The sequence below is a fragment of the Centrocercus urophasianus genome, unplaced genomic scaffold (assembly GCF_019232065.1).
Source record: "Centrocercus urophasianus isolate 14NV4802_14NV808 unplaced genomic scaffold, USGS_Curo_1.0 seq_14, whole genome shotgun sequence".
In the NCBI taxonomy this organism is placed as follows: Eukaryota; Metazoa; Chordata; class Aves; order Galliformes; family Phasianidae; genus Centrocercus; species Centrocercus urophasianus.
This window is the reverse complement of record NW_024884586.1, coordinates 50,722,192-50,747,712: the sequence shown is the minus strand read 5'-3', so window position 1 is coordinate 50,747,712 and position 25,521 is coordinate 50,722,192. Positions and strand designations below refer to the sequence as shown.

General features: G+C 45.4%; 1 long non-coding RNA gene across 1 annotated transcript in view; it reads left to right on the top strand.

The window, feature by feature from the left end:
* Positions 1 to 10,924: 10,924 nt before the first annotated feature.
* The window catches only part of LOC122157888, a 46,991-nt gene continuing 32,394 nt past the window's right edge, over positions 10,925 to 25,521 (top strand). Inside the window, exon 1 of the long non-coding RNA XR_006168045.1 lies at positions 10,925 to 11,021. This is a non-coding gene — a long non-coding RNA (uncharacterized LOC122157888). The remainder of the gene's footprint in view (positions 11,022 to 25,521) is intronic.

The window sequence follows — 25,521 nt, the reverse complement described above, 5'->3', positions numbered from 1 at the left end:
TGTTCCAAGCTGTTGCTGGAGGAGCAAAGCAGGTTGCTGCCATCCTCAGCAGGTTCCACAGTGAGTGCTGCAGGCTTTTCCCACTTTCATTCCCAGGAGTCCAGTCCCGAATTCCCTGCTCATTTATCTGCTCTTTTCCTAATTCCTCCTGAACGTTTCCCTCTTAGAGTACATAGCAGCACTTAAGAAGTAATACGTGCTGGAGGGTTTTTGCTCCCAGCTGAGTACTGTTGTGTAACTAATGTGATCCTGAGCGCTGCTGGTGCCTTTTTGCAAGGTCTGGGGAGGAGCTGAGGCCTCTGGTGCTCAATAGGGGCCCTGGGGGTGCATCTGGCTGGCATGGAGACAACATAGTCCCATGCTGAGGATGGAGGTCTGGGTCATGCTCCTCTCTGTGCAGCAGTGGTGATGCAGAAAGCACATAAAATGCAGCTTCCATCTCTGCCCAACGAGCTTTTCTTCCTTAACACCTTTGCATCTCCTACTAACACTCTGCCAAAGTTGTTTTGCCTTTGTATTTTCATTCTGCATAATAGCCTTGCATTCTGCATGATATATATCTTAATGGCACCTTAGATAAAGCAGAATACTGTTAATTCCATATTATGGGATTATTATGAACTCATATGAATTAATGATGCTTATAAATATAGTCCCATTGAAATCCTTGACACTGCATATTAACCTGGTAGCTGAGCCATAAAATGCAATGCATATTAAAAATCAGCAGCCTGCACTTCCAGTGCTTTCAAAATAGCCAGTCTTTTTGTGATATATATATATACACAGCGTGAAAGAGTTCTGAAAATCTTAGAAGTATGAGCATTTTGATGATGAGGGCCATGTATTTGCACAGGAGAGCTGTCACTCGGCTCGGCAGGTTGAAAAGATATTAAAATATTTAGTGCTTTGCTTAGTGGGATTGTGCTCCCAATTGTGTTCAGCGCATGTAGAAAGTCCCATAGACTTTGGGGCAGCTGGAGCACCAGGGCTGCAGAATGTTGGGATGGGTGGGAGGTCACTGGCATCCTCCTGCCCTCATTATGGAGTTATGGAATGGTGGCACTCTGTTTGCATCCTTCATTACTATCCTTTGTGCTAATTAGCTTACTTCTTGCTGCTGCTGTTTACAGTTCCAGGCTTGGTGTGCTGGAGTGCTGTGAAAGTCCACAGTACACATAGCCCAGATCCAAATAAAACATTGTGATGGATATCAATCCCTGCTCATTTCTGAACAGTTCCTATTTGCAGGCCTCATGTGCTTTGCTTTTCACTGAATCACTGAGTCACTGAGGTTGGAAAAGCCCTCCAGGATCCCCAAACCCAACCCCAGCCTCTGCCAGTAGCCTGGCTGCTCTTTTGGAGAAGAATTGCCACCCACTCTGCCCCAAGCCTGTGGTGTTGCCTGGGGTTGTTGTGGCCAAAGTGCAGAACTGGCACTTGGTCCTGTTGAACCTCAGGCCATTGGCCTCAGCCCATTGATCAGCCTGTCCTGGTCCCTCTGCAGGGCCTTCTTACCATCATGCAGATCAACACTTCCTAACAACTTGCTGTCATCTGCAAACATGCTGAGGGTGCACTCAATCCCCTCATCCAGGTCACCAACAAAGGTATTAATTAGGGCTGGTACCAGTACTGACTCCTGGGAGCACCACTCTCTGGGCTTGGCCATACAGACATTTTTTTTAACCAAGAGTACACTTCGTCCAAGCCACGGGTTGCCAGTTTCTCCAGGAGAAGCTTTCTGCCTGAGAAAGATGCAGAAGGGAGTTCTTGGACAGAATTATCAGTCAAAACAGAGCCTTTTGCAGAATCCTTGCAAAAAAAATGGGTGGTTTTGTGTTTGCAGCCTGGAGATCTGCACTGAGAGCAAGGTGTGGGCTTTGCCCTCTTTCTTCCATCAACACGTCAGTGCTTTTACGCAGAGGAGTCCGATTTATGCTTACAGTTCAGGCTGAAGTACATTAAAACAGGTTGGATGTCTCCTTCTAAGTTTTTTTGTTTTTTTATTTAAAAATAACCCCAAAGGGAATGAAGTCGGGCTGCTCTGTGCTTTTGTCAGTTCGCTGGCAGTCGGCACTTGTCCTCTTTCTCTCTGTGTCCCTCATCCCTGTGACCCCATTGCAAAAAAAAAGCAAAGCCCAGCATTGGTTCTCCTGTGACATCACAGACAAAGCATAATGGCTTTTAACTAAAATAGGACCAGCACGTGCAGCCCATAGTGATGCTTTTCTGTGTCTCATGAAAATCAGACTTTGCTCGCTTTTTCTCTATCGAGCCAGCAGCTGGCTCCTGTCACCTCTGTGCTCTGTAAACTATGCAGGAAAGCAGCAGTAAAGGGTAGAAAGCCTTGCTGTTGTTCAAAAGAAAGCATTGAGGCCAGATTTGCCCATCTGGTCAGTGACATGGTATTCTCAGCTTCCCTACAACTTGCAGCAGGGCAGGACACACCTGCCTCAGCTTGAGCACTGTGTGTGGGTTTGGGCACCGTGCAGAAATGCTCAGCTAGAGTCCAAGAAGGAGCTTCTGCATGTCCCAATGTATGCAGCTGGGACTGTGAGGTCACAGACCATCACCTGGTGATGTCACATGCCATCACTCGGTGACATCACAGCTCAGTGCTGTCTCCATTGATGCAGCCTATCTCTTTGTAGGGCCTTCCTACTTCCTAGCAGATCAACACTCCCTCCCAGCCTGGTATCATCTGCAAACTGACTCAGTGCCCTTATCCAGGTCATCAATACAGATATTGAGCAGGACAGGCCCCAGTACTGACCCCTGGGGACCACCATTCGTGACCCGTTGCCAGCTGGATGTAACTCCATTCCCCACCATTCAATCCAGCCTTCCATCCAGTTCTTTACCCAGCAAAGAGTGCACCTGTTCCAGCCCAGCCTGTTATTACATTAATTCTTCTTCTAATGAGCATTAACTCCAAGAACTCCTGTTGCAACCTTTATCATCTCACATAAGGGAAGGTGCATCCTTGTCCTGGAGAACCTTTTAAGTGGGCAGGTAACACTGCCAAAAGTCACTCACAACCTGCAGACACACAGCTCCTGTTTCCATCAAGGCTTCTGGTCCTAACTATGACAGTAGGCAGCACAGAGTAGGGAGAGAAAAGCATCCCCCAAAGCAGGACAGATTCTGTGGGTCCCAGTTTGGAAATGCAGCTGGTGGAAGACCTAGGGAAAGGCTCAGCTTTTGAGACACAGATGGAGCTGGGGTGATGCTGGAGCTCATTCAGGAGGCACCATGCTCCTGGCAGCCAGCTCTACACCAGTTTCAGGGTGCTGGTGGAGATGGGGCTGCCCCAGTGGGCTCCCATCACGTGGGGGCATGCAATTGCTTCACTCGTGCTGGGTCTCTCACCTCTCACTGCAGCCCCATCTTACTTTCAAAGTTGGTGTTTATTTTAAATCAAGTGAGCTTCTCTTCAAACAAATCCAAGCCATGGATGCTATAATTAGCAGGATATAGTAATTTTTCTTCATGCATAATTGGAAGGTTTGCTATTTAGGGATAATACTTAAACAATCCTATTTTATGGCTCATTTGCTAGAAAATGCCTGTGAAGCTAACAGCTTTATCAAACCTTATCAATGAGTAAAGGATGTCAAAGGAGGGTATTTCTGCTATCTAGTGTTAAACGTGGCTGCTGCTAAGTCTTCTAATTTTTACTAACTTCTGTTAATTAAACACTCTTCCGTGAGTGTTTGCTGATAACAAGCTGCTAAAGCACTCCTGAAAACCAGCACAAAGACCCACCCACAGAGCCAAAGGACTTCCATCTCTTCCTGCTAGGGCTGATTATAGGCTGGGGTAATTGAGGGTGAGGTGGAGGGGTGGAGGGCCACCCTATAGAGCTCTGATCAGCTCCAGCTGACTTAGTCCCATACACAGCTGAAGCAAGTCCATTAAGAAAGCCCAGGTGTGGTATCCTATTTAGCACTCAATCTAATCATCAGGCTTTGCTTTCCCTTTCTAAAGACCCCAGGTTGTATATTACTTCTGGATTCTTATGGTGAAGCTCTTCTTTCTTCTGAAGGTATGAAGGCACTTTCATCCTTGTTCTTTCTCCTTGCTGAGCCTCAGGGAAGGAGAGCTGGGGTCTTTGGGATCAGGTGAAATCCAGTGCTGGTGTTGCAATGGATGTACTTGTGGTCTAAGAGCTGCTCCTGGATCTCCTGGTGACCCTGGTGACCCTGGTGAGTGCTGAGCAGGCAGGTTTCCCCAGGGTCTGTTTATTGGAAATCTGCTTCTGTGTTTGGAGGCTTTGCTTAGGAAGTGATGGGAGTTGTATTAATTTTTACTCCATTTTCTTTTCTGTGTTTTTTTTTTTTAACGCTGTTCTGGCTTCTGTGGAGATTTATGAAGTGCTGTGGCTTTGGCAAAGATCGATAGATAGCCTGTTAAACAAAGACTCAAAATTTACTGTTTGGATGATTTCTGGGGGGAAAAGCAATTTGGGATGTTTGATATATCAGTATTTGATATAATACTGAGTTAAATTTCTTAATGAAGAGGAAAAGAACCCCCATCCCAAATGAAATGAGAAACTTTCTTTTTCTAGGCTGCTAGAAGGATTTAATTAAACCCCTGAAGAATTCTGTTTGTGCTGCTTAGGGAAAAAGCTGAGACAGTGGAGCAGGGGGTGGGAGGCTCCCTGGGCAGCCTGCTCAACTGGTGGTGGGACTGGATGATTCTGGAGGTCCCTTCCAACGCAAGTCATTCTGTGATTCTGTTCCCTTACTCATTTTCACTAGGTTCAGAAATACACCACTGGTGCTGATAGCATAGCTGGAGCACAGCCTTGCTGGGAGGCTTAGGAAATGGAGTCGATAGATGGCATGGTTTGGGTGATCCTCCAATACTAAAAATCTACCTCTGATACCAGGAATCCATCTCTGCACAGGGGTGAAGCGATGCTCTACAAGTTGCTTTGACCCTTCCCATGGGCAAACCCATCCTGAGCCAATTGCTTGGTATGAGCCTGTTTATCAGCTCGGTGGGAGTAAAATCCTGCTGAGAACGTGGAGAGGAAGCAGGGGAGCAATTTTCTTTTATCTCTTAAAAAATATGGCCGGGAACGTTTGCTCCTTCTCGATGGTTTAAATTTACAAAAGTGAACAACAATTTTACAGCTTCCTTGAGTGAAATGTGAGGGAAACAAATGCACCTTATTGACTTTTTTTAGCTGGAGCAGTGAGGGAACATTACTTAGAGCTGCGTTGCGTTACACTTGAATCCCCAGAGATGCCTTTGCTGATGCATAAGCTGTGACCTAAAATATTGACTTTATAAAGTAATTGAATCCTGGAATCATGTTTCAGATGAAAAGCACTTGATAAATGACTGCAGGAAGGAGCTGAGCCCAAAGGAGCTGAACCCAAAAGCCTGGGATGTGTTGGGATATATTCTTTTGGAGAGACAGGGAGGAGCTGAGATAGAAGCCCCCACCAGGCTGAGCTGATCCAGGCTCTGGGTGAACTGTAGGGCCAAGGAAGGTACATCTCAGGAATCTTTTTTTCTTTCATCATCAGAAGAAAGGAAATGTATTCTTCTGGTGCTGTAAGAGAGGTGGAGGCAGAGTCCGTGGAGCTTGTGCAGGTGGTGGGTGAGCATTTTGGGACAGGGAAACAGGCAGGTGTAGTACATCTTTGTGGAAGCTGAGTTTGCTCTTAGACATGCTTTGATTTGCCTTTGTCCACATGTGATCACATCTTGGTTCTGTGCAGAGTCCTGGTCCCAGATCTCTGATCTTTCTGTTATGTGACTTCTGCTCATATCACATCGCCTGACTGCTCAGATCAGAGCATCTTCTGGAAGGAAGAATGGGGATTCACCCAGAGCTGACCCAAAGCCAAGTGATCATGGAGAGGCTGACATGGAATCACCATAGAATGGCCTGGGTTGTAAAGGAGCCACATCCAGCCTGGCCTTGAATGCCTGCAGGGATGGGGCATCCACAGCCTCCTTGGGCAACCTGTGCCAGTGCATCACTATCCTCTGGGTGAAAACATGGGGCAGGGGGCTGTGCTGGGTGCTGTGCTGGGTGGGTGCAGGAGGAGAAGGGTGCTGCTCTGTGGTGCGATGGCTCTGCCTTGCCCCAAGCCACCCCTATGGGCGCAGGGGCACACAGTGAGGCTGGAGGAGGAATGCACTGTTGGTGAGAGGTGAGCTGGCACCCAGCGCTGTGGCCCAACAAGAGCCCCCGCCTTCTTCCACTTGTCCAAACAAATTTTGCTTGTTAATTTAAGAGGGTATAATTGTATCATTATTTCTAATGGCTCAATTTAAACAGGCCTTATTTTTGACTTAAATCATTGCCTTGCTCATCCAACAATGACTGTTTTTCTTATAAGTGTGTTAACCTCTCAGTTTTCTTTACTCGGGTGTTTTGCATAATGCTATAATAAGCATTTAAATAACTGTAAAGGTTCCATCAGCTCTTGCTTTCATATCTCCCTGTTGCCATGGAAACTGGCTGTCCTTCTTGGTCTTTTACCTTTTCTTTTTTTTTTTTTTTTTAGCTTGGAGTTTCTCAGTCCAGTTGTGTTAAAATCGAGTTAGCTCCGTTACTGTGTTGTGCTCAATGCTGCAGCGCTGTGTCTGGCTCTGCATTGGCTCCAATTGCCACTGCTGGCTGCTAGTGAGGTGCTTCTGGGCCAGGAGAGGGGATTGTGCTCTTCTATTTGCAGAGGGGGGAGATCTGCAGCAATAATGACTGGGATTTGGGGCACGGGGCTGAAATGGTGAAGTCTTGAACTCAGATATGCCCACTCCCAAGTGCTCTCGTTCCAGCACTGCTGCAAGAAATGGGTGGCTCTAAGAACAGCCCTTCCCATCGAGGATCCCAGAGGAGCAAAAAGCCCGATCTAACCTGTCTTCATCAGTGCTTCTCTGCAAGAATCAGACTGGTTGTATTAACTGGGTAGAAAATCTGACCAATGTCTTTCAAAGCAAATGGAGGGGGATCTGTCCTCTGCTTTAGTGGTTGTGCTTGTTCTGAGTGTTTGTCTGCAGAGTACCACGCAGCTGTGTATGCCTTTCCAGATGTGTGCATCCTATCAGTGTGGGGAAAACAGAGTGCTTTGGGGCTGGGAAAGGTGTTCTGGGTGTCTGTATTGTTGCAACTGCTTCTGGTCCTGCAACAACAACAAGGTCCCAACAGCAGCAAGGAGGTAGAAAGGGGCTGATCTAAGTACAAGGTTTTGCCTGTGGAATTATTTGGATTGGAAGGGACTCTTCAAGGCCATCTGGTCCTACTCCCTGCAATGCACAGGGACACTCACAGTTCCATCTGTGCTCACAGCCCATCCCCTGACCTTGGGTATCTACAGGGATGGGGCAGCACCTCCTCTCTGGGCAGCCTGTGCAGTGCCTTATCATTCTTACTGTATACGATTTCTTCCTTATATGTGGTCTAAATCTCCCATTTTAGTTTGAAGCCATTTCCCCTTGTTCTTTCACAACAGACCTGACTAAAGAGTCTGTCCCTTCTTTCTTGTAGCCTGGTGGGATATTTGAGGTAGTAAAGGGAGAACGTCTTCTGTTCCTTTTTTTGCTTAGGTGGTATCTGTTTCCCCTGGTACCTAAAGGAACCCAGTGCAGTGCCAGCAGAGGGTTGCCACAAGACATCCCACGCTCATCCCCAGCTGTACGCCATGTGTGAGGGCTGTGTGTGTGCTGGGAGGCTCGTGTCTGCCAATGTGCTCTGTGCCTTCCTTTATAGGAATCCCGTTTCCTGGCACAAAGGCAGAAATCAAAGCAGGGCCTGAGTTAATAGAGACAGACGTGCAAATGGGCCTCGTCTGTGCTTCCCCTTAGAAACACTTGGTGTGTCTGCTTCATTCATCCTGCCTGGCGTAAGCTGACAGAGAAGCTTTTCTGCAACACGCCGCTCTGTAGTCAGCTGTACAGCGGGCAGTCATGTTTAATATGTATAATTGTAATTGCGTCATTCATTAAATCAAACGGCTTAATGCGTTGCACAGTGGCGATGTGCAACCAGCTGTATGGCTTCTGTTCACTGGAAAGCTTGCTTTGAAACAAGTGTAAAGAGTGCTGGTGGTTTGGGTTGGATCTAAAGCCTGGTGGTGCCCCTGGGCAAGCAGTGTTTGCCTCTGTTATCTTTGCTGGTTGTTTTTCCTGTCTTTATACTCGGTGTGAGTGATTTTCTGCAAGGTGTCCACACCTTGCACCCAGCCAACTCCAACACCATCTGCATGCAAGGTATTGCTGCTTATGCAGAAGCAGAGTTAAGTGTTCTCTACTGGTATTTGTCCATCTGGTTTGCCCTGCTCTCTGCCAAATGGGGGGTACTGGAAAAATCAGTGTGAGATGCCTGAGGCTTGGGAGAAGCTGGGAAAAACGCTGATTCTGAAATTCAGAGCAAGGCTGAGGGTGGTACCTGGCTGCAGGAGGTGGGAGAAGACCCACCACTGAGAGAGCAGCTCTGACCTGTATCTTTCATGGTCTCAGCCATAGCATGTGTGATGGATGCAGGCCAGACACAGCCTGCTGCAAACCCAGCCGTGCTCCTCCTTGGAGTCCTTGAGAGAAGAGTGGAGCTCACTGCTCACACAACACAAGTGATGGATGCGTATATCCCTGTAACAACAAGGGGAGGGCTGAGATTGCCAACTGAAGTAGTGCGCTGGAAGGAAGCTCGCACACACACACAGACAAAACTTAAGTTTGGAGGTCTGGGGGGGGAGGGAGAGAAGCACACGGGGTTGTGCAGAGTGTGCCAGTAATGAGCACAAAGTGATGTGTGAGCTGGGAGATGCAGCTTCCTGCAGCCATTGGCAGGTGCTGGTGGAGCTGGGTCCTTGCTTGCCCATCGGTGCTTCCCATGGGGTGCAGGTGCTGCAGGATTATTTCTTTGCTGCAGTTTGAATTGTTTATCCCCAGCTCTGTGTTGGCAGGTTTTTCCTGCTATTGAGTTACTGCTTGCCACAGTTTCTGTAGGGGAATGAGGGATTGTATGAAAATGCTGAAGGGGAAAATCATTAGGTTTGCTTTAATGAATTAGAGCTCTACATTCATTTAAATATCGTACAAATCCGCTGATCAGCAAATCAAGCTAGTTAGTGTTTTTTGCCTGTGTGAGTTGCACATACGCACTAACAAGGACCATTTGCTGATCTGCAAATCTACGCAAGGCCTAAGTGACTGCTGTGTAAATTAGGGGAACAGAATCATTAAAACAAACATGTCACCCTTCTGGCAGTGCTTTCATTAATAAAATAAAACCTCAGATGGGGAAATAGTTAACTTGATTCTCTGTGGGTTTGCAGAGTTGTTAAAATGCAAATAATTAATCCAAGTATAGACTGGGAGCCTTGCTGCAGGCTGTCCCTTTCTGTGCATATTTCTAGATGCTGATTACTTAGAGGAGAGGAAGCATCAGCCTTTTGACTGGTGTTTCAGGGTGTTTGTTTCTGACCTCAGGTGTGACGCAGAAAAGTCTGTCTTGTGGTTGTGAGCCTTCCAAGAGGAGGCAGAGAGCAACGCAATTCCATTGTCGTGGAATCTTCAGTGTTGGAAGGGACCTTTAAAGGTCGTGTAGCCCAATTCTGCTGCAACGAATGGGAACATCTAGGCTCTACCACGTGTTCAGACTCTGCCCAGCCTGACTTGAATGTGCCAAGGACAGGGCAACATGTGCCAGTGCCTCTCTGTGAAAGGCTTTTTTCTTGCAGTCTTCTACTCTTACGTAACTGGAATGCACTGGCACAGGTTGCCCAAGGAGGCTGTGGATGCCCCATCCCTGCAGGCATTCAAGGCCAGGCTGGATGTGGCTCTGGGCAGCCTGGGCTGCTGGTTGGCGACCTGCACACAGCAGGGGGTTGGAACTGGATGAGCACTGTGCTCCTGTGCAACCCAGGCCATTCTATGGTAAAAAGGAACCCATCCAGGGTCCAGTGGTAATGAACTCTCTTGGACTTGGGTTGATGGTTGAACACCATGATCTTGGAGGTATTTTTCAACTTTCATGGTTCTATGATTCTATCTCTGTGTGTTTGAGTTTACTGTGGGACCTGAGGAATGCTGGCTGCTGATCAGCAAGGTTCAGGACTTGGCATGTTCAGTACTCTTTATTTGCCTGATTGGACCTAAGGAAGATGTTGATTCAGAATGCTCAGGCAATGTCACCATCCAACTAACAGTGCTCCATCTGTGCTGTTATTCTTTGTTTTGTTAACAGTGCTAAACGAATGAATGGTTTTGCTGTTTGTATAGCAAACAATACCTAACTTTCAGTTGTGTTGAACTTTCAGCTAATATTCCAGCAGAAAACTTTGGGGTTATGGAGCTCTAACTGAATTCCCAGCTACAGTGATAGATCTGTTCTTCACATCAGCTAAATGCCTTTTAAGCTGTTCATCTTTCACGAGTTACTCTGAGCCCTGATTATGGGCTCATTCCCTTGGCTTAATGAGAGCTCTCTGACACCTATCACTGGGGTAACTCCTCCACGTCCACCTTTTGCTGCTGTTGGTGTGCTGTAGGGAATTGTGCTCTTTCCCATGTGTTTACTGGAGGTGTGACTGCGTGTGGCTATTGTGAGATTTCACCTACTTCCTCTCAAACATTGCTCTGTGTCCATGGTGTAGGGTCCCTGCAGATCTCCTCCCACCTGGCCCCATCCTACACTCAGTGTGGTGCCTTATGGAGTGGAATACTTTGGGGGCTGAGGCTGTTTTGGGGAAGCCTGGCTCTATCTTTGTCTTGCTCCATCCCCTCTCCCCTTCTCTTTGGCTGCATGTAGGATCCTGATTGCTGCTTCTGGACTCTGATCTTGTTGGCATCAAACCAAAAGTCTAATGACCTGGAGTCTGATCTCCCACTTCATTACTGCAGCTGTATTTACCCTTGCACCTTTGGGGATTTAATTGCATCAATCCCAGGTCTTTCAGCTGAATGAAACACGGCATTTCTCAGTGCGTGCCTCTGCTGAAAAAGTCTCTCCAGCTCTGACAGTGGGGAGAGCAATTTGTCACCTTTTGGCCCAGGTAAGGTTTTATTTTTGTGCATCTGTGCCTTTCCCAGGCGTTTGCTTTTACTTTGAATTTCCAATTGAATGTGGCTCTGGGTTTCTCTTGGCTTGCCACTGTAACAGCTTCTGATTATGGGAAGAGCAGTCATGGGTTGATGCCATCCTGAGGGCTGTTCATTTCTGGACTGAGAATCAGTGCAGTACCTGACATGTGCTTTCAGCCCTGCTCTGAACAGGGGACATCTTCCGAGACAAAAGTTTACAGTTGGTTGCTAATCAGCAATAGCGGAGTAATTATGTAACTGATGAAAGAGGATGCCAACTTATGATTTGAAGGCTTTTTGCATTCTAAACTTAAAGCTTAGAAAAAAGGGTGCGAGAGTAGTTTTATTCCACTTGATTGTTTTGGTGTGGCTGTAGTGTGTGGTGGTGTGGTTAGAAGAAGACTTGGATGCCAGTAGGGTCACCAGTTGGTTGGTGTGGGGTGCAAGAAGGTCTGGGAGCACTGGAGCTGCTCTGTCTTTCTCAGTGGCAGCCTGGCTCTCATTGCTCATGTTTTCCTCCTATCACCACAAGATGAATGTCCTCTAGTATCATCTCTGTCCCAAGCTTTCAGCTCCCTCCTGAACCATTGCTTCCTGCAGCTGTTCCCATAGCTCTCCTGTTGAACCCATGAATTCCCGTTGTCACTGGGGAGGCTTCTATTTTAAGAGTGTTCACCTGTGAGCATCCTTCAGTCGATCACTCACGCAGACCCAAGGCAGTGAGGGCTGTGAGGAAGGTGGTGGGATGGTGCTTGTGAGCTTCATGCACATAGAATCACAGAGTCACCGAAGTTGGAATAGATTTCCAAGATCATCCAGTCCAACCATCCACCTACAATCAATATTTCCCCACTAAACCATATCACTCAGTACCACATCTAAACATTTCTTGAACATCTCCAGGGGTGGTGACTCAACCTCCCTGGGCAGCCCATTCCAGTACCTGACCACTATTTTGGAGAAGAAATGTTTCCTAATATCCAACTTGAACGTCTCCAGCACAACTTGAGGCCTTTGCCTCTACATGTTTCAGTGCCCACAATCTGTGTGCTGTACAAGAAGCTCAGCCTTCTTTTGCAGGTCTGCACCAAGCCTTGCCAGCACATCCTTCTCTGTCATTTCATTTCTTCTGGAGCATGCAGATAGCTGGCAAGCCATGCGAGCTGCCAGCCCTCTTGCATTGTCTTTGTCTTTTAATTCATTTTGTGTCCCTTCCATGGTCCTCTGGGTGTAGCTAAGATGTAGCACAGCTTTGCTAACCAGGAGCCATATGGGCTGCTTTCTGCAGCACAGAATGAGGGTGCCCTGTGCAGTTATCGAGTTTACAATGAGTGAAAGTCAAGACTTGCTTTATCTCTCATACCAAAGGCAGTGCTGCTCCCCTTAGTTGGCATGTGTGCTGCTGTTCCTGGCAGTGTCTGTGCTTGTCATAAACTGAAACCTTGTGAGGTGGCCTTTGGCTCAGCTCAGCCTGGAGTCCTCCAACAGTGACAGCACTTTTATAACCTTTAATAGTTTTTTGGCTTTTTCAGTTATAATGGTACTGTTAAATCATTTTCCAGTCAGCTCTACACAGCAGACCTGAGAAACAGTGGTTATTTCCTATGCTAAATATAGGATAATCTGTGTGTGCGTCTGCAGGGTTGCTGTTGGCAAATGACTTCTTAACCAGGGTGTTAAGACATAGCTTGGCATGCTGCTGTCTGAATGCTTAAATTTTGGAGTGGCTGTTTTGGCCTCCTAAGCAATACAGGAAGGACCCCTCTGAGGGAGTAATTCACCTAAGAAAAGCTGCACTCAGTACAGTCAGCAATGGGAACTGGAGTTGTATTTCTTTGCAGGCTATCTTGTAAATCTATTTGGAGTGAAGATCAGAAGAGAAGGATGCTTCCTGGGCCATGTGACATTGCACTGCTTGGGGGTGGTTAAAGGCACGAAGTCTGGGGTTGATTCCAGTCTTGAGAGTCCAGAGATGCTGGGAAATGGGCTGAGCCCATTGGATAGGTGCCTGTCTTGGAAGAAACAAGCAGCCTTTACTGGTGTTGGTACTAACAGGAGTGATGGTGTTAGGAGGGGAAGAGAAGGCAGAATTAATGTATTATAGATGGCCTAGTGAGGAGACAAGTTATGCTTACTGATGGCTTTTTGAGGTAGACTTCCTTGATCTCAGGACACAAGCACTCAATTACTTGTAATCCAGGAACAGTAAGTAATGGGATGGTTGATGGGCTGCTCCTTTGGACGAAGGATCCTTTCTGTTGAGAGGCCCAGCTTCTCTCCAGAGATGTGTTAAATGATGCTCCTGGGGGAGGGCTTCCTTTGGCGATGGAGCAAGCTGGAGGTTGTTGCCAACGTTAAGTATTATAAATGTGGTTGATGTAATTCTGTTTCAAAAGGCCTTGGAGGCTTGCAATAATAAACAGAGCCTTTTAGTGCCAGGTTATGGATGTAAAATAGTTCAGCAAACTGGGTTGCTGAAGTGCAAATGCCATGTATTATTCATTAGACTTTTTCTTTCCACAAATCACTGTTCTCCATGGCATAATGTTCCTGGTAGCACCACTCTTCAGGAAGCTCTTTGGTGTGAGCCAAAATGTGGAGTCGCAGACCCCATCCATCAGGACAGGCTGTTGAATAAGTTGTTGTCTTCCAAATGGAGTTCATAATGGGCAAAGACGTTTAATTAATGCTTCAGAGTAATGTGTCTGTTTATAAAGAAATAATGTACTATAAAATTAGGCAATGTGTAGTGAAATGTACCTCCTAATGGCTAGGCTGGCATTTTAAGTGATCAGTAAATCACTTAAATATTAAGACCTTCTTGAACAAGGATAATAAAGCAAGAGATTTGGAAATGGTAGATACCAGTACTTACAATTACCCACTAAATAAAACATTTTTATAGTAATCATAGAGTTAATCACCTTGCAGAGCAGGCAGGTGATGGGGACAGTAAGATACGTGGCATTATTGAATGCAGAAGAAGGAATTTCAAATGTATTCTTTAAGGCTGCAGTAAATAGGAAAAAACAAATATTTGCTGAACTTTTTATCTACTCTTTTGATTAATAAATGCAGATGGCAGTGGTTATGCAGAAGCCCTCATGGTCTAAAATATGATAGACTAAGAGAATTCCCTAGACACTGCTAACAGAGTTGCATGACAGAAAGCAGAGATGACCTATGAATATTGCTTATTACATTTAAATATTTGAAGTAGGAGTTTGAAAACATTCTCAGTTGCTTCCATATGTTTCAGTACAAGTTGAGCAGAAATACCAAATTACTATTTTACAGCCTTGATGGAAGAAGGTTTTGCACTAGTTTGGCAGTTCTGAGGAGGGGAATGGGAGGACAACCCCAGATCTCCATTGCAAGAAGCTTTGAAGGTGAAACTTGATTTTAATGAACTGAATGAGTTCCAAATAATGAGACAATTTTTCCAGGCAAATATAAAAAATACAGAAGCTCATAATACATAGATGAGAATTGTGTGTGTAAGAACACACAAGTATTTGTCCCAGGCTGGGAAATCATCATGGACAGCTTTTGCAAGTGTGTGTAACAGGATAGTGGGAAAGGAGTGTCCCAGGTGGATGGAGTTAGTTAATAACTAACAATATTTAGTAACTAATAGCTGATATCCAGGTGGGTGGGATGTAGATTCATGTGTGCCTTTGAGTGCGTCTCTCTGCTATTACCTGTGTGAAGATCTAATAGATCACACGTCCCCTCTAGCAATGCAGCTCCAGTAATAATCCACAGTGTAGCACAGTTCATGGTGGATAATGACTCTTCTTACAAGCCGTGGGATTTTCTTAGAAGAAAGGCATCAGTAGGCAGCTCAAAATCTTTCTTGAAGCAATTCAGTTGCATTTAATGTGGGATAGCGTAAAATATTTTGCATCAGCTGCAATGACTGATGAATTTGATGAATGGAGAGTTAGCTCTTGGTTAAGAATTCAGGGATGTGAATGTTTCTGAAGACTATGAGTAGATTGCATGTTCCTGCATGCTGCTTGCACTGATTGGTATTTTATCATTACTTTGTGAGTGGAAAATGAGCAAAATTTCTAAGGAACTTTGCGGAAAGAGGATGTAAAGACATAGGGTGCATTCCATCTTTGAATGCTGGTCCCATTTCCATATCTGTCTATAGTTTGGGGACGAGAGGGGAGAGTGTGTGCGGAAGAGGAAAGGCCACGGATAATGGAAACTCAGCACAGGGATCCTCTTGGTCAGTGGGTCTGATGGACCGTAAGCAGCTCCCTGGGGTTGAGAGGAATGTGCTTTTCCTTGAGCTGGAGGAGCACAGCTATTGCAGGCTGAAGAAGGAACCATTTTCTGCATTCACCTCTCAGAGAAGGAGGCTTTAAGGATGTCTTTGCAAGCAGGTAGCCTGGATTTTGGTCAGAAGGGCTCAGGAGGCCAATTTTCTATTTTGTGGGAGATGCTGTACCATTTGAAATGCTGAAATGAGCTGACACGAAACCAGGGCTTGTTCATCTTCTCACAAAAATAAATTAAAAAAAAGAACCAACATCATTTGAAAACTACTTTGGAATTCTTTTTTTCCTCTTTTCTTATTTGTGCTGTTCTCTTGTGATGTGTTGGGATTACCCAGATAAGATGTGGTGTATCATGGGGAGTTACATGAGTCTAGTTAAGTGCTCTGCTTCGTTGTCTGTGGAGGTGTGCTGAAACAACACAACTTCTAGACTGTCTTCTATGATTTGTGAAGCCTTTCATGAATGAATCAATATGGAGACAGCTGAGGAGTGCCTGCATTTGGTTGCCAAGTCCTAACTTGACCTGCTTTTATGGGTTAACAACTCTTAGTGTGTTTATGCTGCAGCTCAGCACCATGCAGCCTCTTGCTCCTTCTCTTCTGGGATGGGAGAGAGAGTCAGAAAGGTAAAAATGTGACAACTTGTGGTTTTGAGATAAAAGCTGGGCCCAGGAAACCTGCGGGTGGGTGCGAGGTGGGCTGACATGTATCATATCCCAGGTCTGGATGGCAGAATAAACCCAGCTAAAATAGTAACTGGCCCTTAGAAGCTGCCGAAAGGGCACTTGAGATGAGAAGCAGTAATTTATTCTGATTAGTGCTGACTGCTTGTCAAGCACCAGCCTGACTATTCCCCATCTCCTGCCCTGAAAGGTCAGGGAGCTCGACATTAGCTTTGCCTGGATTTGTCTTAAACAGCAGAGAGAGTGGGAGGGGGAGGATGAGGAGCAGTTCATGGGAATGGAGTCTCAAGGAGGACATATTTCACGGTCACTTGAGTAACTGGCAGCCAGATCTTTTTGACCTTTCTGCCCTGTATGGTTAGCAGCAAATAATATTTTCCCCTGACCCCACCAAAGAAAGCTGCCAGGGAGTGTTGAAAACTTGCTGGGCTGCATTTCCTGTGCAGACAAATCCTTTGGGCTGAATATTGAGCATCCTTGTTCGGAAAGAGCTGTGCCCTGTGGTTTTGGCAGCAGGGAGCAATGTGGGGACATCCCACTGGGGATCAGGTGTGTACATGGCAATGCCATCAGCTGGTGCTTCACTGACTCTTGGTCTGCAATCAGAAAACTGTTTTCCAAGAAGTTCTGCCGCTTTAATTCCGTTTTGAAATGAAATAGAGTAAAAATGAAATTTTGTGACACAAATTCCAGGAACTCATTTGCTTCAGGGGAATTGAATTACTTTATTTTGAATTGGGCTTTTATTTTTTCCCTAGGAAATGTATTTAAGAAAATATATATATATATGAACTTTAATGTTTTTAAAAATTAAGTACATAGAAGAAATCAAATCATTTTGGAGATGGTGGAATAGAACATGTCAATGCTATTGAAATTCTTTTATTTAAATAAAATATTACTGACATTAATGAGGTTTCGGATACATTTGGATGTGGATGAAAACGCCCAGTGCTCATCCCAGCACTTTGAAGAATTTCCAGGCAGAGCTAATTCAAATGACAAGAGCATTTTTCCTGGTGGTTCTTTGTGAGCATCTCAGCCCTTTCACTGCAGCTGAGAGGAGTGCACAAAGTGCTCCTGTTGGCATTAAAGATGATTTCTGGGCATTTGATTTCCCTCTTGGGAAAGAACTGATAGCTGGAAAAACGCACTTTCCCACTAGGGATTATTTGAGGCTTTCTGGCAGGTCCTTCTGGCACTGCCATGTCCAGCTGCATGGTGCTGTCATAGCCATAGAACCACGGGATGGTTTGAGTTGGAAGGGACCCTTCAATGCCCTCTGGTCCCACTCCCTGCAATGCACGGGGACACCCACAGCTCCATCAGTGCTCATGGCCCATCCCCTGACCTTGGCTGTCTGCAGGGATGGGGCAACCTGTGCCAATGCCTCTCTACCAGTATTGTAAAGAACTTCCTTATATCCAGTCTAAATCTCCCCTCTTCTAGTTTGAAAACATTTCCCCCTTGCCCTGTAACAACAGACCTTGCTGAAGAGTCTGTCCCCTTCTTTCTTCCAGTGCCCCATCACCATACACCAAGTGCTTGGTGCTGGCAAAATGGATACAGGAGTCTCCTTTGTGGTTAATGGGAGAAAATGACTCATGGCACTTCAGGCTTTGCTCTCTGGGAGGGTTTTAAATAAGCTCAGGTCTGTGTTGGGGTAAGAAAACTCAGCTCATTCTCAGCAGGAGTGCATCTTTTAGGAGCCAAGGTAGAGAAAAATGGTTGGCTCTGTGTGCTAAAGGAAATTTATTTAAATACTGTTTTACACTCATTTCATAATAGTAGCATTTTATCTTTTTAAGATTGATTTATGGGCACTGAAGCAGAACGGAGAAGTCAGAAGAAAGTAATTAATGAATAAGGAAAAAAAAAAATCCCTACAGAAATGCTACAAGATTTGAAAAAAAAAAAAAAAAAAAAAAAAAAAAAAAGAAAAATAATAGTTTTAAAAAAAATCTCCTGAAAGCTGAAGAAGAGAGATAATTGATGGTTCCATTTTAACCTAATGTTATTTCTGGATCTCTCTCTTTTTTTTTTTATAATGTGTTATTTACCGCATAGTTTAGAGCTGACAGAAAATAAACAGCATTTGCAATATAATGTTGTTAGCACCCCGATGCACTTGCTCATCCTACTTGGCTGTCAACTTCGGGCTCCAACCAGCATCAGTCAACGTCGGCTGTGATGGAGTCTGTTTTTAATAAGCGTGGTGCTATAATTACCTTATTGCAAAGTTAAAGCCGGGTGACACTTATGATGAAGGTTTCACGACTAAACAGTAAAGCCAGTGAAGCATTCGCCTACCAACTGTCAGATAGGGAAGAGCTGGTGGAGGATTTGTTTCTTTATTGCCTGATTGGGGTCACTTCCTTTGTTCTTGAGAACATCGGATGCAACAGGTGGAAGAGGGATTGGGGAAGCTAAGCTCTGGAAAAAGGGAAAAACTCTGCCAGTGGCTGCTGGGAGGAAGGTGAGGTGTCTTTGGTGGCATGGAGGAATTGACAAAACAGAAGCTGGATGTGCTGTGCTGATTTCCTCTTGCTGCTTGAAATCCAATGGGTGCTGTGTGGAGGGATGGAATCGTTTCATTTGGGCTTCCTGCCTCAAAGCGGAGCTGCTTGGTGAAATCAAGTTCCCTGCAGGGGGAAAAAGGTTTTTAGGGCACTTCATGAGAAACTGCCTATTAGTTGTATCCATTATAAAGTGTGCTATTTAAATCAGCCTCCTTCTAGCTGCACATTTTTAGCTGTTCCTCCTGTTCTTCTTAAGCTGCTCATGGCTGGAGTGAAAAAGTTTTTGCCCAAATGAGCTGAATCTTCTCAATGTCATACTGAAGGAGGAGTTTGCCTTTGATGATAGGGTGTCTGCTGTTACGTTTTAACCTGTCTTTTGTTTATTGATAGCTGAAGAGGGGCTGGCATTAACACACCTGCAGACATGATATTACATAGATCGACTCTCAGCTCAGTTCCTATTAGGAATATACACACATATTGTATTAAAACTGAATTCAGGGGCTTGTGGACCACTCTTCAGACTTGGAGGCATGTGCGTGGTTTGCCCTGAGTTCTCTCCTTCCCTGGTGTTTCCTAAATGACTCTTTTATGGGAGAGCACAGTTGTGGCCAACAGCCCATGGAGGAGGCTCAAGGTAGACCACTTTCTACCCCAAGCTTTGCAGCCCTTCTTGCTCCCAAACTGCATCTAGCGAAAGACCCATGGGGATCATAGCACTGGCTTGAAGGTGGACTTCAGTGATCTTGAGGCTGGGGGGATATGCTTTCCACTGAGCTTTTTACTGTTCAGTTTAATGTGCAATTTCTCTGCCCAAAGAACCCATTGACTCAGCTCTTGAGATAATTACTGGATTTCACGTTGATAAGGCTTCATGCAAATATTTTAAAATACAAAAGAACAAAGACAAAATAGCTTTGTGTTATTAATCAGTGAGAGTAAAAGGGTGTATTGTTATGAAAATAGAGCACCCACTCCTCCAGCTTGCACGGAGCACCAGATGGTATAACATTTGTGAAGACATACCTTCAACAAACAGTCTAGATTAACCATTTAGCACTCCCTGCTCCTGTTTGCTAAATGCGCAGGGGAAGGCAGGGCAGTTACTGGCTGTTGGCTTGGCATTGGGGAAAGGCTGAAGGTGTCCTTGGCTTAATGCAAGTGCCTTTCTGTTGCACTCAGATTTATGTTCTCTGCGTTTGGCATGCTCAGCGTGGTGTTCCTTTCAAGAGATATAAGCATTGGACTGAGACCAGCATATATCACAGCCTACTTTTTTAGCAAGCGTATGCCTCTATGTTTGCAATGCAAAAAGTGTGCCTCTGCTGTACATGTTCTGTTGGCTTCAAATGAATGGGCAGGGAAATAAAAGATAGCAAAACATGCATTTCTAGCAGTGTGATTACCCTGGCCCATGGCTGATGCTGCTCCCAGTGCAAACGAGTGGTGTTCTGTTGTATGGCTGTGCTAAGATTGAGGCAACATCCTGTGGGATGTATAGAGGTGCTTGAGTGCTCCCTCTACCCCATCATGCATGCCCTGTGTTGCAGTGCAGTGGGTGAGGGAGCATTCTGCTGGTGCAGGAAGTCAAGCTGACTCAGGATTCAGCGCTGTGCTTTTTATGCACAGAGTTCTTCCTCCTCTCGATACAACAGCAGCTGTTACTGACCACGTCTTCAGAAAAAGATGCCTTTCATTGTTATTTGCTGCTTTCACTTGCATTTCAAAAGTCCAGGACTATGGACACAGATACAGAAAGCTGCAGTCCCAGAAACTACTCTGGCAGACAACAGCAGGGAGGGACGGTCCATTTTCCTCTCTAGTTATATGTAGCATAAAAGGGAAACTGTATTTATTCTATCATTTCTCCAGGGGGCTTCCCCTAGTTATTAGAATCTGCCTTATTAAATAATTGAGAAAGCTTGTCATAAAGTGACTTCTTGCTCCCCATCTGTCATTGAGATGTGCAGAAAATGGCATGTCAAGGAACATTTGCTTGGAAAGCTTCAGGGACCATTAACTCTTGTCACTACTTAAGTGATTAAGGAACCAGAAACAGTGGCACTGTTTCTCAGCCGGTTTGTAAATATCTAAGTGTGAGACTTTCCATCCTCCTCTCACTACGAGAGGGGGAGACGGAATACTGGGGTGTGAGCAGGATGAAGAAAGCCCCCCTTGAGGAGTGCATCCCATAAATGTCCATGGACAGCCCATGGTGGGAGCCTGCCACCAAACAGTGCGGACACACTACCTGCTTGATGGCATGATGTGATATGACTGAATCCATTTTCCATCCCCTGCATCTTGAGGTCTTATGCAGTCTCACCATTTACCAGGAGAACTGTGATGTTCTCTAGTTTATATATGCTGTCCACAGTCTCTGGAAGCTGCAGAGGACAGGATGGGATGGAGGCTGGGACTGAAATCACCACCATAGCAGCAAGCAGATCTTGCAGCTGACATGAAGCTTCAAAACCATTCTGTGAGGTTTTTCAACAGCAACCAAACATAAAGAGCCAGTGATGGGATATCTTAAATTTAAGTTTCCTCTAGGGAAGTCTTTGTAGCATCTAAATATTCCTCATATTCCAAACCACCTCAGCCAAGATGGACCTGGAGCTCCATAGCTGGAAGAAGCCTCAGCTGGGAGTTGCGTCTTTGCCATCCTGAGGTTCTCATAGCACTGACAGTTAAAATCAGCTCACCACAACCCACTGCACTTCAATGTTTGGAATACTTCCTGGACAGAGAGCCTTTGAACCCTGTAACAAACATGACTGCTCAATGTGGTTTGCTATACCTCGATGTCATTGAGGTGCTGTGTCCTCAGCTAGGAATAATCCACACTGTCAAAGAAACTGCTTGTTAATACAACAGATAGGCACAAAATGCATGAGGTGATTGCGGCACTACAGTCTTCGTGGGAGAGAAGCATCCTTAGTGGTACCCTAGAGAAGCCTGGTTCCTCTGGTCAGACCTTACAGGTCCATATGAATGGCACAGCTTGGAGGAGGTTTCTGAATTCAGGAAACAGCTCTAATTTTCACAAATACGTAATGTGGGTGGAATGGCTTGATGTGTCTTTATTCAATGCTCTCATCCAAGAGGAAGTGTGCTGCATTGCGTGCTGGAGCAGCGCTGTATTTAATGCCTTGTTATCACAGTTGTGTATTCTAGGTCAAGGTGAACTCCGAGCTCCTAAATGAGTATTTGTAAGTGCAGGCTCATATGTGGCAGACAGTGCTCCTAAATCTTTTCACCCAAGATCTTTCCCAGTGAATTACTAGGTTGTAGATAAGATCTCGGACACGTTGTACTCAGACAAAAATATACCTTTTTGTTTTTAAAAGCTCAACACAGAAACAATTTTAGACTCTGAAGGGGAAGGTCATTGCCTACTTCATGGGCTTAAAAAGTGTTAGCTCTTGCAATTTGATGATGAACCGAGCTGAGTCCCTTGCTTTCTCCTCCTCTGGCACAACTCCTGTATACTGATCTGTCCCCAAATAGGCCTTGGTTCTCCATAAATCACAGCCTTGTCAGCTCCCGTTTTGTATCTTAAAGTGAGATGCTGACAGTTTGTTCTCTGTTTCCAGCAAGTGTTTCTACCAATGCTCAGGGGAAACTGTCCCTTGTAGACAATACATACTTGATGAATTCTACCTCTGTTTCCATGTGTGAATTATCCTGTGAGATACTTGGGATTTTGTCAAAATCCCTTCTTCTTCTTCTTCCATTGTGATGATGAACACCACCCAGACACCAATGTCCAGCAATTCTGAGGCAGCATTTCTTGCTTTAGCTGATGTGTGTCTGACCTTTTGGTTTGCCAGGGCTGCACCGAGTGAAGAGGAATTGTCTTGGGCTGCGTATAAAATATATGATATAGCCAATGGATGTAAGTAACCACACTTATTTTATATTTAAAATATTCATTTTAACATGAAGAAAAAAAGAGAACAACAAAAACATAAAACTACTGGGATATTTGACCTCATTTTTGTGACACTAATGCATCAATCCAGTTCAGTGGCTGTTGTTGCAATTCAGTGAGTTCTCAATGTGTTTGGAGACTTTTGATGAAGTTTTATTCTTCCTGCACTTCATCTTTATTCTCATATGTACGTGTTGCCAAAGCTCCCCTCCTCTGAAGACATTCAAATCTACCTGGATGCTCTCCTGTGCAGTCCTCACTAGGGAACCTTCTTTAGCTGGGATTGGACTTGATGATACCCAGAGGTCCCTTCCAACCTGTGATATTTTCACTTTTCACAGGACTGTCTTTAGCCAATGTACAAAATGCATACAATTATTTACTGTCACCTCAGTCAGCACTATGCCTTTCCTGCATCCCAGTTTTAGCTCACACAGAGCCAATCCTGCATGGCTGTTTGGTTGGGATGGGAAAGGCCTGCTTCAGCTGCTGATCCCACAGGTTTGTGTGCAGTGATTGAATACCTGGAAACTCCTGAGGCTGTGCTAGCACACATGTGAATGGGTGCAAGTCATCCAAAAAGGCCTGGAGAAAATTTCAGGAGCTCTTTACCTGATGTATACATGGACTATTCCCAAGAATGTGATCCATGGGAGTATTCTACCACCAGGCTGGCCCTCTTCTTATAGCTTTGTAAACCAAGCCAGTAAGGTCAACATCCTTTTCCTAACCTTGGGTGCCGTGGGACCCGTGCCCATGTCCTGCAGGGGCAGGGTGTGAGCAGCTGCCTGCTCCAGAGCATCTTTCTGTGCTGTGGAAAGAGACATTTCAGGACAATTTCTGTGTTGTCTGTAGGCATGTGAGTCTGATTCTCCTCTCAGGTTCCCATGGCCGCTACAGTACTTGTTTTGCAATTATTTTTAATGAAAAAACAATTTGTTCCTTGGCTTTCTTGTTACTGGAAGCACGATGAGCTGAGAACAGCTAAATATGGTCCTGACTTGTTATCGTGCAGACCTTGCCTCTTACCATTAATTGGCTGGGAATGGATTTCTCATTCGGCTAATTATTTCTAATTGTGTTACTCTCATTATCTAGCCATTTTTGCCTCTTGCCACAGACAGGCCTGATACAGCCGATGGGAAGAGGCTCCACCTGGACCCCGTCGGTGGGTGCACTCACAATCAAGGCAGGCAGCCCATGCCTCAAGGGGCACTGCTGCTCTCACTGGCACGTGGAGGGGTCCCACCTGCTCCGCATGCTGTGCTCTTGGCTACCTGTGCTGACCTTGTGGCTGGGTTGCACTGTTAACAGTACAGGCAGTGCGTGATGACTTGCAAACTGCAAGCATTCTTGCTGCTTGCTTTCCTTCCCATTTTCTCAATCCAGGGAGAACCTCTCACGTGCAGCAGAGAAGAAAGTCTCTAAAGCGATGTATATTTTAAAGTGATGTATATTTTAAACTGTGGGACAGTTTCTTGTGGAATATCTCTTGATTTGTTCATCTCAGAGAGGAGAAGGCTGAAAGGGAGGCCCCATGGGGACCAACAGCCCAGCCCAAGGAGAGCCTCACTGCAGCCTCAAAGTAACTTTGGGGAAGCCTGTCCTGCTCACAGCACTGGGGCTGGCACCTCTGCTGTGCCCTGAGTGCCTGCTGGGTGCCACTGTACCAGTGTTGATGTTTCCAGTAGTCACCCTGGAGCTGAAGGAGTAGTCACTGAGTTGGGTGGTTGCTGTGATGCTGCCCTAAGTGTGATGTTCCTTTGCTGGAGGAGACCTGGGTTGGGACTGTTTGTCTTCTCTGTCAGAAATGTGGAGCTGAGCCCAAGACCCTCCCTGCCCTTCCCCAGGAATGGTTTGGGGATAGCCTTAAGTAATTATTTTGTTTTCAATCCATTGGCTTGTGGACTGTCGGTCTCTGTTCACATAAATGTGCCATTATCTAAATATTTCCATTTCTTCTTCTGTTGGCCTGCCTTTCTTGTCTACCCCTTGTCTAACCCTTCCTGTCCTGATCTGCAGGAAGTGTGAGAGTCTTCCTCTTGCTTCCTAGCAGGGATCTTGTGCCATAAAGTTGAATATGGTGGAAACTGGTAGCTGCTGGAGTGGCTGGAAAGAGTGGTGGCCAGCGCAGGAGCCTCCGTGGCCTCAGTCCTGTTCTCGTCTTCTGGACTGAACTGTCTCTTCAGAGCTGTTTTTCCTGCTGAAAGCTATAGCCTGGCAAACATTTTCTTGCTCTGAATGGACTGATGTTTGTTTATTCAGGTCACACTGTAGAGGGAGCTTCTGCATGGCAGGCTGGGGTGCTTGGTGCTGGAGGTTGGTGCTGGCATGTAGACCACGTTGTCTGATGGACAGGTTGGGTGGAGGATGCTGGTGCAGAGTGTATTTCAGGTCTCTTCTTTGGAGCATGCAGCTATTCTGATCAGTAGTTAAGAGAGAGCGTTATGTACCGCTTAGTCTGCTATGTGCTTTCTTGTGCTCCAGTGTGGCAGATTTGGAAAAGGACAAATGGGCTGTCAGCTCGCCTCAATAGGCTTTTTTTTTTTTTTTTCTTCCAACTCTTCACTGTGATCTGGTCGTAATTTAAAAGTTATTGGTATTTTCATTTGTTGGGTAATGGAGAATGCTGTTTTCTGTGCTTAATAGACATCTCTAGATGCCACAAAAGAGAAATGATGAGGAAGAGACACAGCACAAATGGCTGTATTGTGTAGGTGCTTGTCTGTGTGTAATGATGCTGCCCTTCTAATGTTCCATAACTACAGAACAGAGGAGGTAAGAAAGATATTTAAGATGTAAAGTTATAGAGAGTCGTATTTATTCGTCTGACTCCTGGAGTGCATCATGATCACAAATTCTTGTAATAAGATGAGACTTTAAAGCTCTAAGCAAGTGTTTCTCTTGTGGAAAACACTATTGCAAAACATGAAATAATATTTTCGTAATTACAGTGCCTCAGGAACATCTGACAGCTGCTGTTTTGTCCTTTTCTTTTCTGCCCTTTTCTATTTAGTGGGTGGAACGAGACAGTTCTGGGGTGGGGAG